The 14,460-nt window shown below is 33.3% G+C and overlaps 1 pseudogene; it reads right to left on the reverse strand.

The window, feature by feature from the left end:
• Positions 1 to 2,031: 2,031 nt before the first annotated feature.
• LOC124891840 overlaps positions 2,032 to 14,460 on the reverse strand; it is a 97,297-nt pseudogene continuing 84,868 nt past the window's right edge.

The raw sequence follows: 14,460 nt of genomic DNA on the forward strand, positions 1-14,460 counted from the left end.
AATTTAGAAAGCATTGTATCAATGTAGTGAGATTGACATAAAGCAAACCCCTACTATCCTTTCTAACTTTAGTACCCAAGATAATATAAACTTCTCCTAAGTCTTTCAATTTAAATTGAAATGTTAAATATTTTTTAGTTTCATTATGCCTTTAATATTGGTTCCTGTAATTCACATGTCATCAACATAAATACGAACTACCACTCCATAATTTTTGAGACATGTCAAAAACACTATCCTTAAGGATAAAACTAGGAGCACATAAACTGACAGAGATTAAATACAAGAAAACTCAGCACAATATATAGAATATATGAGGAAGGATTTAACTTGATTTTTCTTAGAGATGTATAACAAATGAAAAGGACTAGGATATATACATAGGTAAAGAGAGTTTAGGTCCAAAATTCGGCTGACGTCCCAAACTTGAGTACTATGGTATTTGAATACGTTAAGAATTTGGTCACATGGTGCCACTGCTTTGATGAGTACTTCTCCATCAGCTTAGCCAGTTCAAGGTCAACTTTCCTCTCAAGTTCAACCTGCTGTTCCCAGTGTTTGCATCTCAAAGCCGCTATCCTATATTCGTGAGTCTGCACCAGAGTCACCCTCTCTTCCATGAACTCTTCTATTTCCTTATCCTACAATTTGATAAATTTTGTATTATCTCGGCCCTGAAATGCAAATGACAAATGAATAAGGAAAATCTGGATCTTTAGAAAACCACCAAAGCATCAATTTTATAGATAAAATATATCTGAGTTTTCCCTTGCAACATACATAGTAAGATCACGGCTATAATAAAACTGAAGTGGAGTCTGGATTGAGAATCAACTGACTTTTGTTAGGATTTTTGAAGAAATACTTTAGTGTTGTTTCATTGCAAAACAAATGTGAGTATGTAGATTTTGGAGATCATTGGGGTTTTACATAACGTTAAAGCTACTACTCAAAAAGGCTACTTTTTATGGGCGTCCCACTAAAATTTGGCTTGTTAGTAAGAGATTTTTGAAGAAAAATTTCATTGAAACATTATCGAAGAACCTAATTTTTACGAATTTAGTTAATTTTTTGCTTTACATTTTGCTATTTACACTGCCCCAAATAAAAACATATTTTGTTGATTGTATAGACTTTGGGTTTTGATTTGATTTTTTGTCTTTTCAATTTGTATAGACAAATAGATCAAATAATAAAAATGTGATTATTATTATAAAAACTATCGAAAACAACCTTTCTACTTTTCCAGAGGTAGTGTATGGACTGCATATTTTACCCTCCCCAGACCCTACTATGTGGGAATACATTGAATTTGTTGTTGTTCTTGTTATTACTATAAATTTTGTAAACAAGAGTTAAATTCAACTTATCAGTCAACGTGAAAGTACAAAATAGTTGTCAACATTCAATGGATATTTCCAATTCTATTGTTAAGAAATTATAACATCAAGCCAAACATCATTATTATAATTTACGAGGAGAGGTTAACTATAAATTTGAAGGAAGAAGGAATCTTCAACTATGTTCTACACTTAAGTTAAAAATTCTTAAACAAAGATTACCCCAAAAAAAGAGTGATTAAGTCAAGAGGAAAAAAAATTATAGAAAATAGAATAGCGATCAGAAAGTAACAAAATAATGCTAGCGTCTGGATTTGAACTCTGGTATACTACGTGAAATTTCAGCGCATTTGCCACTGACACTACTTCCTCAACTGCTGCACCGGGTGGCACTTAAATAATATACCGGTTTTCTTCAAAATATATATATACACACAGTTTTTCAATCGAAGTTTGCGGGTGCAATGCCACCCTGAACCCCATTAGATCTGCCCCTGAGTCCTAACATCATAAATCATTTTGATTTGATCCTTGAAATACTGTGAGAAACAAGAAACCGTTTAGTCAATCATTCATAAACACTGCTAAAAGGAATTTAATATCAAAAATTACAATATGGAGTTAATAATTGAAGAATAAAGCATCATTTAAATACATGAAGTGGTCAGTAACAACAGGATTTTTTAAGGTGGTCAGTTACTGCAGCATTAACCTACGTTGCTCTGATTCTCCCAAAAAATATTGTTGCACCAGTGTTTGATCCTCCAAAAAGACACTACTTTTGGAGATCCAACATGCATCCTCTTTTTGGAGAGTCCAGGTAACATTAGCATTAAGTCAGTAGCATCTCAAGGTTTCAGAATTTGATCATATGGTGCAGGTCTGTATCTGTAAAAAATTTTGCATGCCTCTTCCAGTGTCTAATGGAGTTTTGCACTCACCAGTTCTTGAACGATATCAGTTGTTGATTATCATCTCTCATCTGCTTTGCTGAATTCCACACAGTTCCTTTATATGATCTTAGGTCAAACATCAACCTTGATTTCCCTAAAAATCACACAGGAAATTAAACTATAATCAACATATTTGTTAAATACAGGGAAGATCAGTGTTTATCTGAAGAACACCAATTTTTTCAGGGTGATATTAATCACAAATACCAGTTGAATGCTGGTTAAAGTTATCTATGTCTCTTTTATCTTCCATATAACCATAAATTAGAAGTTTCCCCACAGGACCATCTCTATCTCTTCCTATTTCAGAAAAGTGCTCACTGAGATGTTCAGCCTCTGCATAGGCCTCAAAAATTAACAAACTCATGCCACGATGGCCTTGTGGACCATATGAATGTCAAGCCTTGACAGCAGCATAAAAGCTAAAATACTCTAGCAGCTCTTAATTTCCCATTCCTATCTACTGAGAGAAAGAGAAGGTTGAGAGGTATTAGACAACCATCAATTAAATTGGTAAATAGAAGTATAATAATCAAATAGAAGACTAATAATCACTAAACCTTATCATTTTCATCTTTATCAAGCCTTGTGTTCATGATCACAACCATTGGTGGCCACACTATTTCTTTATCTTTAAATTCAACTCCATCCCGTTTTCCATACATTTCACTTGGCGGTACGACAGAAGTACCTCTCTGACGCAGTTCTTCCTCCAAATGATCAGCAAGTTCTCTGTGTAATTTAACCCTTACTCATTTTGTTTTTGCATGGGTTATCAATGATTGCAACCCTTTAAACCATTTAATTGTACCTGGACCCACCTTCCATGCAGCGCAGTACCACTGTCGTTCAGAATCATTAATTTTAGTAACAGTCAAACTATCACGAGATTCTAAAAGTTGTTTGAACCAACTATTTTTCTTGTGCATCTCATAAATCGTTTCAGTCACATCTGAATCAAAGTCATCATATTGAAGGTCATCATCACTTTCATCAATAAAATCCAATTCATTATCCTCAACATCATTTTCACCGGCCTTATCATAATCAGCAGCTGGGGGGAAGTATTCTTGGGATGAGCTGAGGCAGCTCTAGCAAACCAATCCCATGCATTTTTTGAGCAGGAGGAACTGCAGCAGGCGATTGGAAACCTCCATCACCCATCTACGACATTGCAAGTTCTCGAGGACCTTTAGGTACATACCAGTTAAATCTAGAACCTCTTCCCGATCAAACATTTTTTCGCACTCCCGATATATCAAAAACATCTGGATGACCCCAAGTTTTAGTCTTCTACTTTCCCCAAGCCGTTACTTGGATGTAAAAACATATGGATTGTGTACTCATGAATCAACATTCAATTACTGTGAAAATAAAACATAGGCAGTGCAACGTTTCACCAACATATAACATGCATGACTGATAATAAGAACAAGTAGGGACTACATCAAAAATATACAAGTGATAGGTTATACATATATATTATAATTTCATCTAAATCATTTCTGATACAAAGATACCAGCCTATAAAAATTAAACTGTAAATAGATAGCAGAGACTCTAAGACTCCCAATAAGTCTATCCTTGAAAAGCCACTACTTTTGGAGACCCGACATGCCCCCGGTGGCATATTTGGAGAGTCTAAGAAAAATTATCATTAAGTCATTAACATTTCAAGGTTTCAATCTGTTCACCTATGTTTTATGTTTTGTATATTTATTTTGTTTAAATTTAAATTTATCATGTACTATTTTTATTTTTGCGGTTTCCTATTTTTTTTTGTACTTAGATATTTTTATCATTATCATACTCAGTAATTAAAAGTTTAGCGGCACGTATGTTGCACGTGTGAGTCAAGTAATTAGATAAGACTTTGTAAAATATTATCAAAATGATTAAATATGAATGCTTTTGAGTAAATAATTATTTATTAATGGATAAATAAATTTTTATGCCACTCAATATGGATCATTGTATGGTGTCTTATTTGTTAAGATCAAGATGCATGTCTTCCTAGGATGTTTTTTCAAAAATTTATTAATTTCGTATTGTACAAGTACGAAAAATGTTGTGATAAATTGTGATACAAATACTCAAGTTATATATTCATTGAGCACGTAATATTGCTATCGATTTATTTTAGTTTCATATCATCTTATTTATTGTGAAGGGAAGCCTTGGAGTAAATGGTAAAGTTGTTGCCATGTGACCAGGAGGTCATGGGTTCAAGCCTTGGAAACAACCTCTGGCAGAAATGCAAGGTAAGGCTTCGTACAATACACCCTTATGGTCGGGCCTTTCCTCGGACCCTATGCATAGCAGGAACTTTAGTGCACCGGGCTGCCATTTTTTTATCAACTTGGTTATTGTGAAAATATCGATTTAATTAGTAAGTTGAAAATGTGCCATGTCTTGTCTAGTCACTCCCCCTTCCCCACCTAGTTCTTCATCATCCTACCTCTACCTTTCTTACAAACTATTTTTGTTAGCCTCTTACACCTCCTTAATGGTGTATTCGTGCATCTCCTTTTCACATGCCCAAAATATCTTAGTATTGCTCTCCTCATTTTCTCTTCTATGTAGGTCACACCCACTTTACTATGTATAACTATATACATCATTCCTAAATAATTCTTTCTCTTCTAGTATGTCCACATACCTATCTAAGTATTTTTATTTTTAAATATGTGCATTCTTGGCGTGCCAACACTCTCTCCCATATAATAATATATGTCCATCACTATGTAGAACTTACCTTTATGATTTGGTGACATATTCTTATCATACAAAATGCAGAACGTGAGCCTCTGTATTTCATCCGTCCCGCTCCAATACGATGTATGATAACATCATCAATCCGTTCATTTTTTTTGCATTATAGACCCTAGATACTTGAAAATTCCTTTCTTGGGATGACTGTGCATCAATCTTCACTTTTTCCTCTATTTCATGTGTAATATCACTGAGCTTGCTCTCCAAGTGCTCTATTTTACTCCTGCTTAACCTGAAACCTTTAACTTTTAGAGTATTTTTCCAAACTTATCTATGTGTGCCATGGTTAATACAATGTCGTTTCCTTATAACACATACCATGACACTGCTCCTAGAATATGTCCTGTCAGCTCCACCATCACTAAGGAAAATAAAAGCAGGCTAATGGTTGATATCCGATGCTACCCTATCCCGATCGAGATGTTTTTTGAGCCATCTCCTAGGGCAACCTATCTTGAAAGAGAAGTATATTGAGCCATCTCTCATTCTTATTACTTGGTCTTCATCGTAGATGTCCTCAATTACCTTAATGTATATCATAGGGGTGCCTCTAAACTCCTAACACCTCGCTAGGAACTTTATCATATATCTTTCAAGATCGATGAACGCCATGTGCAAGTCTTTTTTTATCATACTGCTTTAAAAATCTCCTTACACGATGATAGGCATCTGTAATAGATTGTCACAAAATGAATCCAAATTAATTCTAAAAAATAAATACAACCCCTGTTGGAACAATAAAGTTTTAATGAATGATATGTAAATGAAATATGTCACTCAATCTAGTTTAATCACATGAAGACAGAGGTCAGATCTCACTAGAAGACATAGACAAGTTTACATAAAATTCGCAATAGATAATCTCTCTTAATGAACTGAGAATCTCATGTGAAGAAAGAAGTGATAATCGAATAAGAAGTGGTGATTATGTAAAACACTAGAAGATAAGCTAAAGGAAGATTTTCATTCTGATAAGAGTTAAGTTGAAAGCAGACTTTGAATAAACAACAAACTCTGATTGATTTGAAGAGTTCACAGTAAGATAAAAGACTGATGACTTAGAAGGATTCTCTGGAGAGTTGTTATATATCGAGGGAGTAACTCACTTAGTTACTTACATACTTACAAAGATAGAAATATGTAACGCCCCAAAATTTCATCTCGAGATTCCACACGGTACTTAGGGATACATGTAGCCCCAAGCTAATCCTCGGAGATAGACTCTACCTCAAGGAATTCAATTCAACAATAGTCATGCACAGCAAAGAGATATACCACATCGGATTCAAGAAAAATACTGGAGAATACTAGACTGTACAACCAAAATATATTGAATGCCTGTACATACTAGCCCTCTAGTCTGACAAAGCCTCTATACATCAAAATCAAGGAGCCATTGGGACAAATCCCCAACTGACTCAAACAGTACTGAAAGCCATAACAACAGAACGATATCACCAAAAATATAGACACGGTCCTCGAACCATGAGGACTCACCACTGAGGGAACGTAGTTGAGTCACTCAAATATTGCTAACATGGCTACGGCTGAGTACCTGAACATACATTACGAGAAAATGTAGCCCATAGGAAAATATGTGGGTCAGCACTTTCGAATGTACTAAGTATGTAGGGGTGCATGCAACAAAGCAAATATCATTATCAATTTCATAAAAATATGCATATGTACAATGATGGCTCACTTGGCTTGAGTTAGATTGAAACATACTTTTAATGGTCTCATAGTAAATAAATCATATGATAAAAACCTCATAAATCATCATAAATAGCTCAACTCTTCAACTCAAAACTCGGAATGACTTGGTAATTTAAGAAATTCAACTCTTATGGACATGGGAGGTTCTTATGCCAATATAAACCATGTGAGCTACATGGAGTCCAACATTTTGCCCTCCTAAGGAGAGAACCCCAAATTGGTGGGAGCGTCGTACTCTTGCCAGGGAGTACAACCTAAATTTAGTGATCGCAATCTCATACTCGGCCTCTAGCCCACAATTATCAATATCAATTCTACGGTGGCACGTAGTTTAGGGGAAATACCATATTTACCGCTCGGTGCTAAATACTACTCCCAGACACAAGATCAGAATGCGTTAGAAAATCCACCATAAATATCACAAGGGTCTATCATGAAGACCAAATCAAATCTGTTTCTCATTTATCAAATCATAATCAATTTGTGGATTTCTAACTCGGCTCAAATCAAATCAATCTTTCTCAATATCAAAATGTATCAATTCATTAAATCATGACAACATCAATAACTTTGAGGAAATATCTATACTTATTGTAACAACTCAATCTCATGAATCAATATACTCAATAATCCAGTTTGTCATAAGGAAGCTTAAAGATTGATGCATATCTTCAAAGCACTTGAAATATCAACTCATAGTAGAAATATGAAATTCACAATATTAAATATCAAGTCATAACTTGGGAATAGAAAAATAATCATGTATAACAAACCTTGATCAGTTTATATTCTCATAATCTCATGATGAAGTAATTTGGGTATAAACCCACTTGCAAAATCATATAAATCCATGATAGAAATCATATATCAAATCCATGATATAAATGGGATGAATTCTAGTGCTTGAGACTCTATTCACACTTGTAATAAATGATTCTCGAAGCCCACACTATGAGGAACTTTATTCTTCAAGAAATCTTGAAGATTCATGGATGATTTTTTGAAGATTAAATTTTCTTGATTGAAACTCTAATATATATTCTTAAGAAGATTGGAAGAGAGAATGAAGAAATTAGGGTTTGGATAGGGATTCTCATATTTATATAGGCCTCCAAAAGATGGAAAAAATACCAAAATACCCTTGAAAACGTCCCTTAATTGATGAAAAAAATAACTAACGACATTCATGACAAGTCGTCAGACTTGTGACAAGTCGTCATGAAATATTGTCACAAAAGGGTGGATTTTATGATTTTCAGATCAAGGTTGACGACATTTTTTGACAAGCCGTCAAACTTGTGACAAGTCGTCACAAAATGTCATCACAAAATGTTGGATTTGTGACTTTTTGCTTAGGGTGAAAACTTTGTGATAAGCCGTCAGGCTTGTGACAAGTCGTCAAAAAATGTCATCACAAAATTTCTAGGCTGACACACAGGAGTAAAATGGGCATAACTCTTTTCTTTGATACCGGATATGGGTAAAATTTGTACCGTTAGAAAGATAATTCAATTATCTATCTTTTGGTAGGTTATAAGCTCAGTAATTCATACTATAACGAGAGATATTCTCATTTGAAGTTGAATATAGCAATATCCTTCCTAAGAATTCAATTGGTAAGGAATGTTTTGATTCACCTAATCGCTAGGACACCTTTAAGGCCTTAATACACATCACCCTTGATTAGAAAACAACCAAAGAACTATAATTTATTTCTCATGAGCTTGATTCATGGTTGCACTATTGGTTAGAGTCTCGGGGAATTACATAACATATCAATAAATTATCTGAGATGTTGCAAAGCTTGAGGCAGTCAAAGTGGAACCTATTCCTACTATGTAGAGTTAAGGAGTCTTAAACTTTATGTGTTAGGTTGGTTCTTGAGTTATATTGTTGTCTAGTATCAGTAAAGTATAAACTGATTTAGGAGCTTTGTCTTCAAGTGGGGGAACTCGAAGACTTGGGAACACTAACCTTGGGAAGGTTTGTATTTTGTAGAAATAGGAGTTAGAGTTTAATTCCTAGATTACAAAAGTGTTGTAATTTGTTGATTGTTGAGGCTCGGTTATTTTAGTGAAGTTAGGGTTAAATCCTGTAGTGGTATAGGTCATGGTTGTTTACACCTCTTTGAGCTGGGTGTTTTCCATGTAAACATCACTACGCAACTTACTATTTTAGCAGGATAGGAACATGTTAGTTAACCTATTCTGTTAGTAGAAAACTGCTAGGCTAAAGTAAGTAAGCAGTAGGGCACGTACTCTAACAAGTGGTATCATAGAAAGGTCTATTAAATAAGGTTAACCCCATAGAATAGATCACTATGATGAATTCCGCACTACCTACTGATCACAGTGAAAGTCAATCCACTACTAGGCCACCACTCTTTAACGGATCTCATCTTACTTGGTGGAATGCTAGGATGGAAATATTAATTCAAGGAGAAACTATGAGTTGTGGGTCAGAGTCACTAATTGACCTACTATCCCAATAAAGCTAAAAGATGGAGAACAAGTCTAGAAAGTAAGAAGTGAATGCACCGTTGATGATTTGGTTGCACTAAGGAAAAATACAAGGGCAAAAACATATTAGTTTGTGTACTAGGTATAGCTGAGTACAATAGAGTATCTACTTGCACCACTGCCAAGAAACTTTGGGATGCCCTGGTCATTACACATGAGGGAACCACTCAAGTGAGAAAATTTAGAATTGTCCTCCTCTTTACTGAATATGAGGCTTTTAAGATGAAGGAGAATGAATCTCTACATCAGATAATGTGAAGACTCACTTCTTAAACAAATGAATTGACTTCCTTGGGAAAAGTCATTACTACTGAGGAACAAGTTAAGAAAGTGTTGAGGGTCTTACCTAAGTGAAAATAGGATGCCAAGGTTACTGCAATTAGGGAGGCAAAGGATCTAGCTAGTATGACTTTCGATGAATTAATGGGTAACTTAAAGACCCGTGAGATGAATATTTATGAATCCAAGAAGGAAACGACAGCTCCTGAGAAAACCATGGCACTAAAAGCCTCAGATAGTGATGCAGAGGATGAACTAACTGGCGAACAGATAACATTTATAACTAAAAATTTCAACAATGTTTTCAAGAAGAAGAATGGAACAAGTAGCAATAGACGTTCTAGTGATAATCCTACTGGGTGTTATAAGTGTGGTAAAACTGCTCATTAAATCAAAGATTGTTCGGTTTGGGAAATTAAATGAAGAAAAGAAAGAGGTGAGAAAGAATTAAAAGATTAGACTAAGAAAAAAGAGAAAGAAGAATATTCTATGATTCCTGCTTGGGGATCTGACTTAGAAGAATCAGAAGAGAAATAGGTGGATGAAACTACTCTTATGGAAATTGGAGATTCAGATATAGCACCTATGAGGTAAGTGTTCCAGAACTTAAGAACAAGTTGCATCTATTTTCTAAAGAAAGCTCATTTCTATGATGAGTTCTTTAAATGATGACTTGCAAGAAAAACTTTTGATAAGGATGATCTTTTTAATAGTCTTTCAATTATGAAGTTTGACTGAATTAATATGGAAACTTGCAAAAACACTGTTGAAAAAAAACTCTCAAGGAACAAGCCAGCCAACTTTGTTCTTCAAATTTGATTCTAAACTCTGAAGTCTTAAAAACTAACTCTTTCTGAAAAAGAAAAAAGAATGGGAAATGCTGAACACGAAAAAATTGAGGTTGAGTTGACTAGGGTCAAACAATAATGTAATAATGAAAAGAATAAGGTAGAGAGGTTAAGTAAAGAAATTTCAATACTAAAACTTGATCTTAAGAGGGCTATCAGATGGACAAATTCCTCAAGAATTGTTCATTAATTGGGTATAAAAAATCACAATGGAAAGACTGGATTAGGATTTCATAAGAGCCACAGTGTTACTAAGGATCTATGTTATATATGTGGCAACCATGATCATCCAACTACTGAATGTCTTATTGCTTCTAAAAGAAGATCTAGTAGTACAATGCTGGCTATAAAATCTGACTACATGAAAATCCATACAAATAAAATGAATAACATACCAGGTCAAAGGAATATGAAAAACAACCTGTTGCCTCGATACGCTAGAAGAAATCTAATCCACCCTTATCCTCATTAGAAAGGACCCAAGCTTATCTGGGTTCCAAAATTTAACCCCTGAATGTTTTTGTAGGAGAAAGTGAAAGAAAGCAAGAAGCACTGGTACTTGGATAGTGCTTGCTCAAAACACATGCTAGTGATAAGAAAAAATTCCTTTCACTCTCTAAAATAAGTGAAGGGGCAGTTTTCTTTGGTGATGGCAAAAAGTTAACCATTACAAGAATTGGAAAGATTGAAACCTCTTAATCAAAGACACCGAAAGATGTCTACCTTGTGGAAGGACTAAAGCATAATATGCTTAGCATATCATAACTCTATGATAAAGGTAACATAATCATTTTTACTTCGGCAGGTGTTGAAGTCAAAAGGGCAGATACCAATGAGGTGGTATTTGCTGTAAGAAGATACAAGAATGTGTATAAAGTTAATATAATAAATATGATTGCAACAAGACTGACTTGCTTTAGTGCAATAGAAAATGATCTCCTCCTGTGGAACAAAATACTTAGACATGCAAGTCTAAAACAGTTAAACAAACTCTCTTCCGAAAGCATGATGCTGGGCTTACCCAAAACTAAGTTTAAGGACGAGAAAGTTTGCAGTGCTTGTGTAAGAGGGAAAAAGGTAAGGTCCTTATTCAAATCAAAGAACCAGGTTGGTGCAATCTAGTGCCACAACCTGGTCCAAATGGATCTTTGTGGACCAATGAGAATTCAAAGCAGAGGTGGAAAAAGGTATGTTTTCATAACTATTGATAATTATTCCATGTTTACCTGGACACTCTTTTTAGCTTCCAAAGAAGATGCCTTTGATGTCTTCTCCTTATTCATTAAGAAAATTGAAAAGAAGTTACGAACTTCCTTACTTTCTATGAGATTTTGTCATCGAATTTGAAAATGAAATTTTTTTAGAATTTTGTTCCATAAATGGTATAGATCACAATTTATCTACTCCCAGAACACCTCAGTAAAATGGACTAATAGAAAGAAAAAATAGAACATATGAAGAAATAGCCAGAACAATGATGCTTGTAGGAAATCTTGCAAAAAATCTTTGAGTTGAAGTAATCAGTACTACAATATATAGCATAAATAGATGCAGGATCAGACCTATTCTAGAGAAGAATCCATATGAATTACTAAAACGAAAAAAGTCTAACATCTCTCACTTTAGAACATTTGGTTGCAAGTGTTTTATTCATAATAATGAAAAGAAACTTTAGGAAAATTTGATGTTAGAAGTGATGAGGGAATTTTCCTAGGATATTCACATCATAAAAAAGCTTATAGGGTCTTAAATAATATAACAAACTATGTTGAGGAAAGTGTGCGTGTAGTATTTGATGAATCTTGTGCTAAGACTAACATGTAGAAAAAAAATGACTATGAAGAATAGGCAACAGAACAAATTGCACAATCTGGTCCATCGCCTGGAGAAGATGAATCTAGAGACACCTCAACAGAGGGAACTGGATTTGGAGGCATTTATATAGGGTAAATTGAACCACCATCTACTCCCAATCAAACTAGTCATGAAGATCCTAGCAACTCTCAAAAATTAATCCCAAAAGGTTACAAGTATCAAGGATCTCATCCTGTAGAAAATATTCTTATTGATCTCACCATAGGACTCACCACAAGATCAGTATTCGGGAGCTTGTATGCCTTCAAAGAATTCTTGTATGTGGTTGAACCTAAGAAGGGAAATAAAGCACTCTTGGATGTTGATTAGATCTTATCCATGCAAGAAGAGCTCAATCAATTTGAGAGAAGCAAGGTCTGACATTTAGTTCCACCCCTAAAAGACAAAACTGTGATTAGAACTAAGTGGGTGTACAGAAACAAAGTTGATGAACATGAAATAGTTACATGGAACTAGGCCAGATTGGTGGTCCAAGGAAACAATTAGGTGGAAGACATAGATTTTGATGAGACTTTTGCACCCGTGGCAAGACATAAAGTTATCAAACTTCTTGTGCCCTTTGCTGCTTATAAGGAATTCATACTTTACCAAATGGATGTTAGACATATTAATGAGGAAGTGTATGTAAAACAACCTCCAGGATTTGAAAGTAAGGAATTTCCTAACTAAGTGTACAAGCTTGATTTATTAAATATGAAAAGCTTTTCAATATAAAGCTAATATATTCATAAAACCATATAAAAGCCGTAAGAGAGTATGATGTTAAATTAACAATAAATGTATATGAAAAATAAATTCATGTGTGTACGTTATATTATTAAGTACAAACTTTAAAGAACTGGGGTAAGTTATTAACCTTATTTATGGTAAATTTGCAACTTTAATTAGGTTTAGTATTAAAACAAATTGGACTGTATTAAAATATAGTTAATTTAGGAAAATTTTGATAGTTTTGTATAAGACCCTTATTTAAATATTACTAAATCTCTAGTTATTTTGGTTTGTCGAAATTATTTTTTATATAAGATAAAATTCAACTTTCTTAAAACAAGAATTTTTATTAATTTCAAATTCTTTAATAATTGATATAATAAATAATAATAATTATTTAAGAAAAAAAGATGAAAACAAAATTTCGTTTATGCAAAATCTTTTAATGAATGAAAAAAAAGGCTGAATCACTTTTCTAAGAGAGTGTACATGCTTTGCACGTGTCTTTCTCATCAATCAGAATGTTCATTATATCTATATAGTTTGTACCAATCAATCAAAAGAATCTATTGTTAAAAATAATGATGATATGCCATAGCTCATAATTTGTTCACAATTGAAACATGTACATATAATTAAATTTTAAAACAGAATTCATCTAGAATCAAAACGAATAACCAATTTCTTATAACATAATGTAATAATCCAATGAATTTGTTCAAATTTGTATTTAAGTCAATATCAAATTATTAGTTGTACGTGTGTAATTATTAACAAAATCACAAAATAAATAATTAATTAACAATTATCTACCAAGAATACATGATAATTTTTTATTTTAAACTTCAAAAGCATACTAAAATCATTCTAAAAAACTTCTCAATTGTTGTCTATCAAAGATACATGATAGTTTATTTTTATAAACATAAAATAAAATTATACAAAAAGTTTAGAGAGCTTAACTCAAATCACAAGCAAATTTGTCTCTTCAATCATAGATAGCATCAATAATTCAAAAAGAAAAACGAAACTTCTCAGTAAGCAATTGTCGATCAAGAATACATGATGACTTGTTATTGTAATCTTCAAGAATACTAAAGTTATAGAAAACATAACTTAAATTACAAAAAATTCATCTATTGAATCATGAATACTATCAAGATTGTAATAATCAAGAATCAAGAATGTATTAAAAAAATAAGAAAACTTACCTCAAATCATAGGTAAATTTGACTCATCAATCATAAGATGTATCAAGATTTTCCAAAATTACTTCTCAAATAACAATTGTCTATCAAAATACATGATTAATTTATTTGTTGTAAATTTCAAGAATATACTAAAATTTTTGAAAACTTACCTCAAATTAGAAGAAAATTTATCTCTTCAATCAAAGAAAAGAAATAATAACTAAACCAAGAAAAAGCTATTACATTCTATAAAGCAA

The sequence above is a fragment of the Capsicum annuum genome, unplaced genomic scaffold (genome assembly GCF_002878395.1).
Source record: "Capsicum annuum cultivar UCD-10X-F1 unplaced genomic scaffold, UCD10Xv1.1 ctg4117, whole genome shotgun sequence".
NCBI lineage: Eukaryota > Viridiplantae > Streptophyta > Magnoliopsida > Solanales > Solanaceae > Capsicum > Capsicum annuum.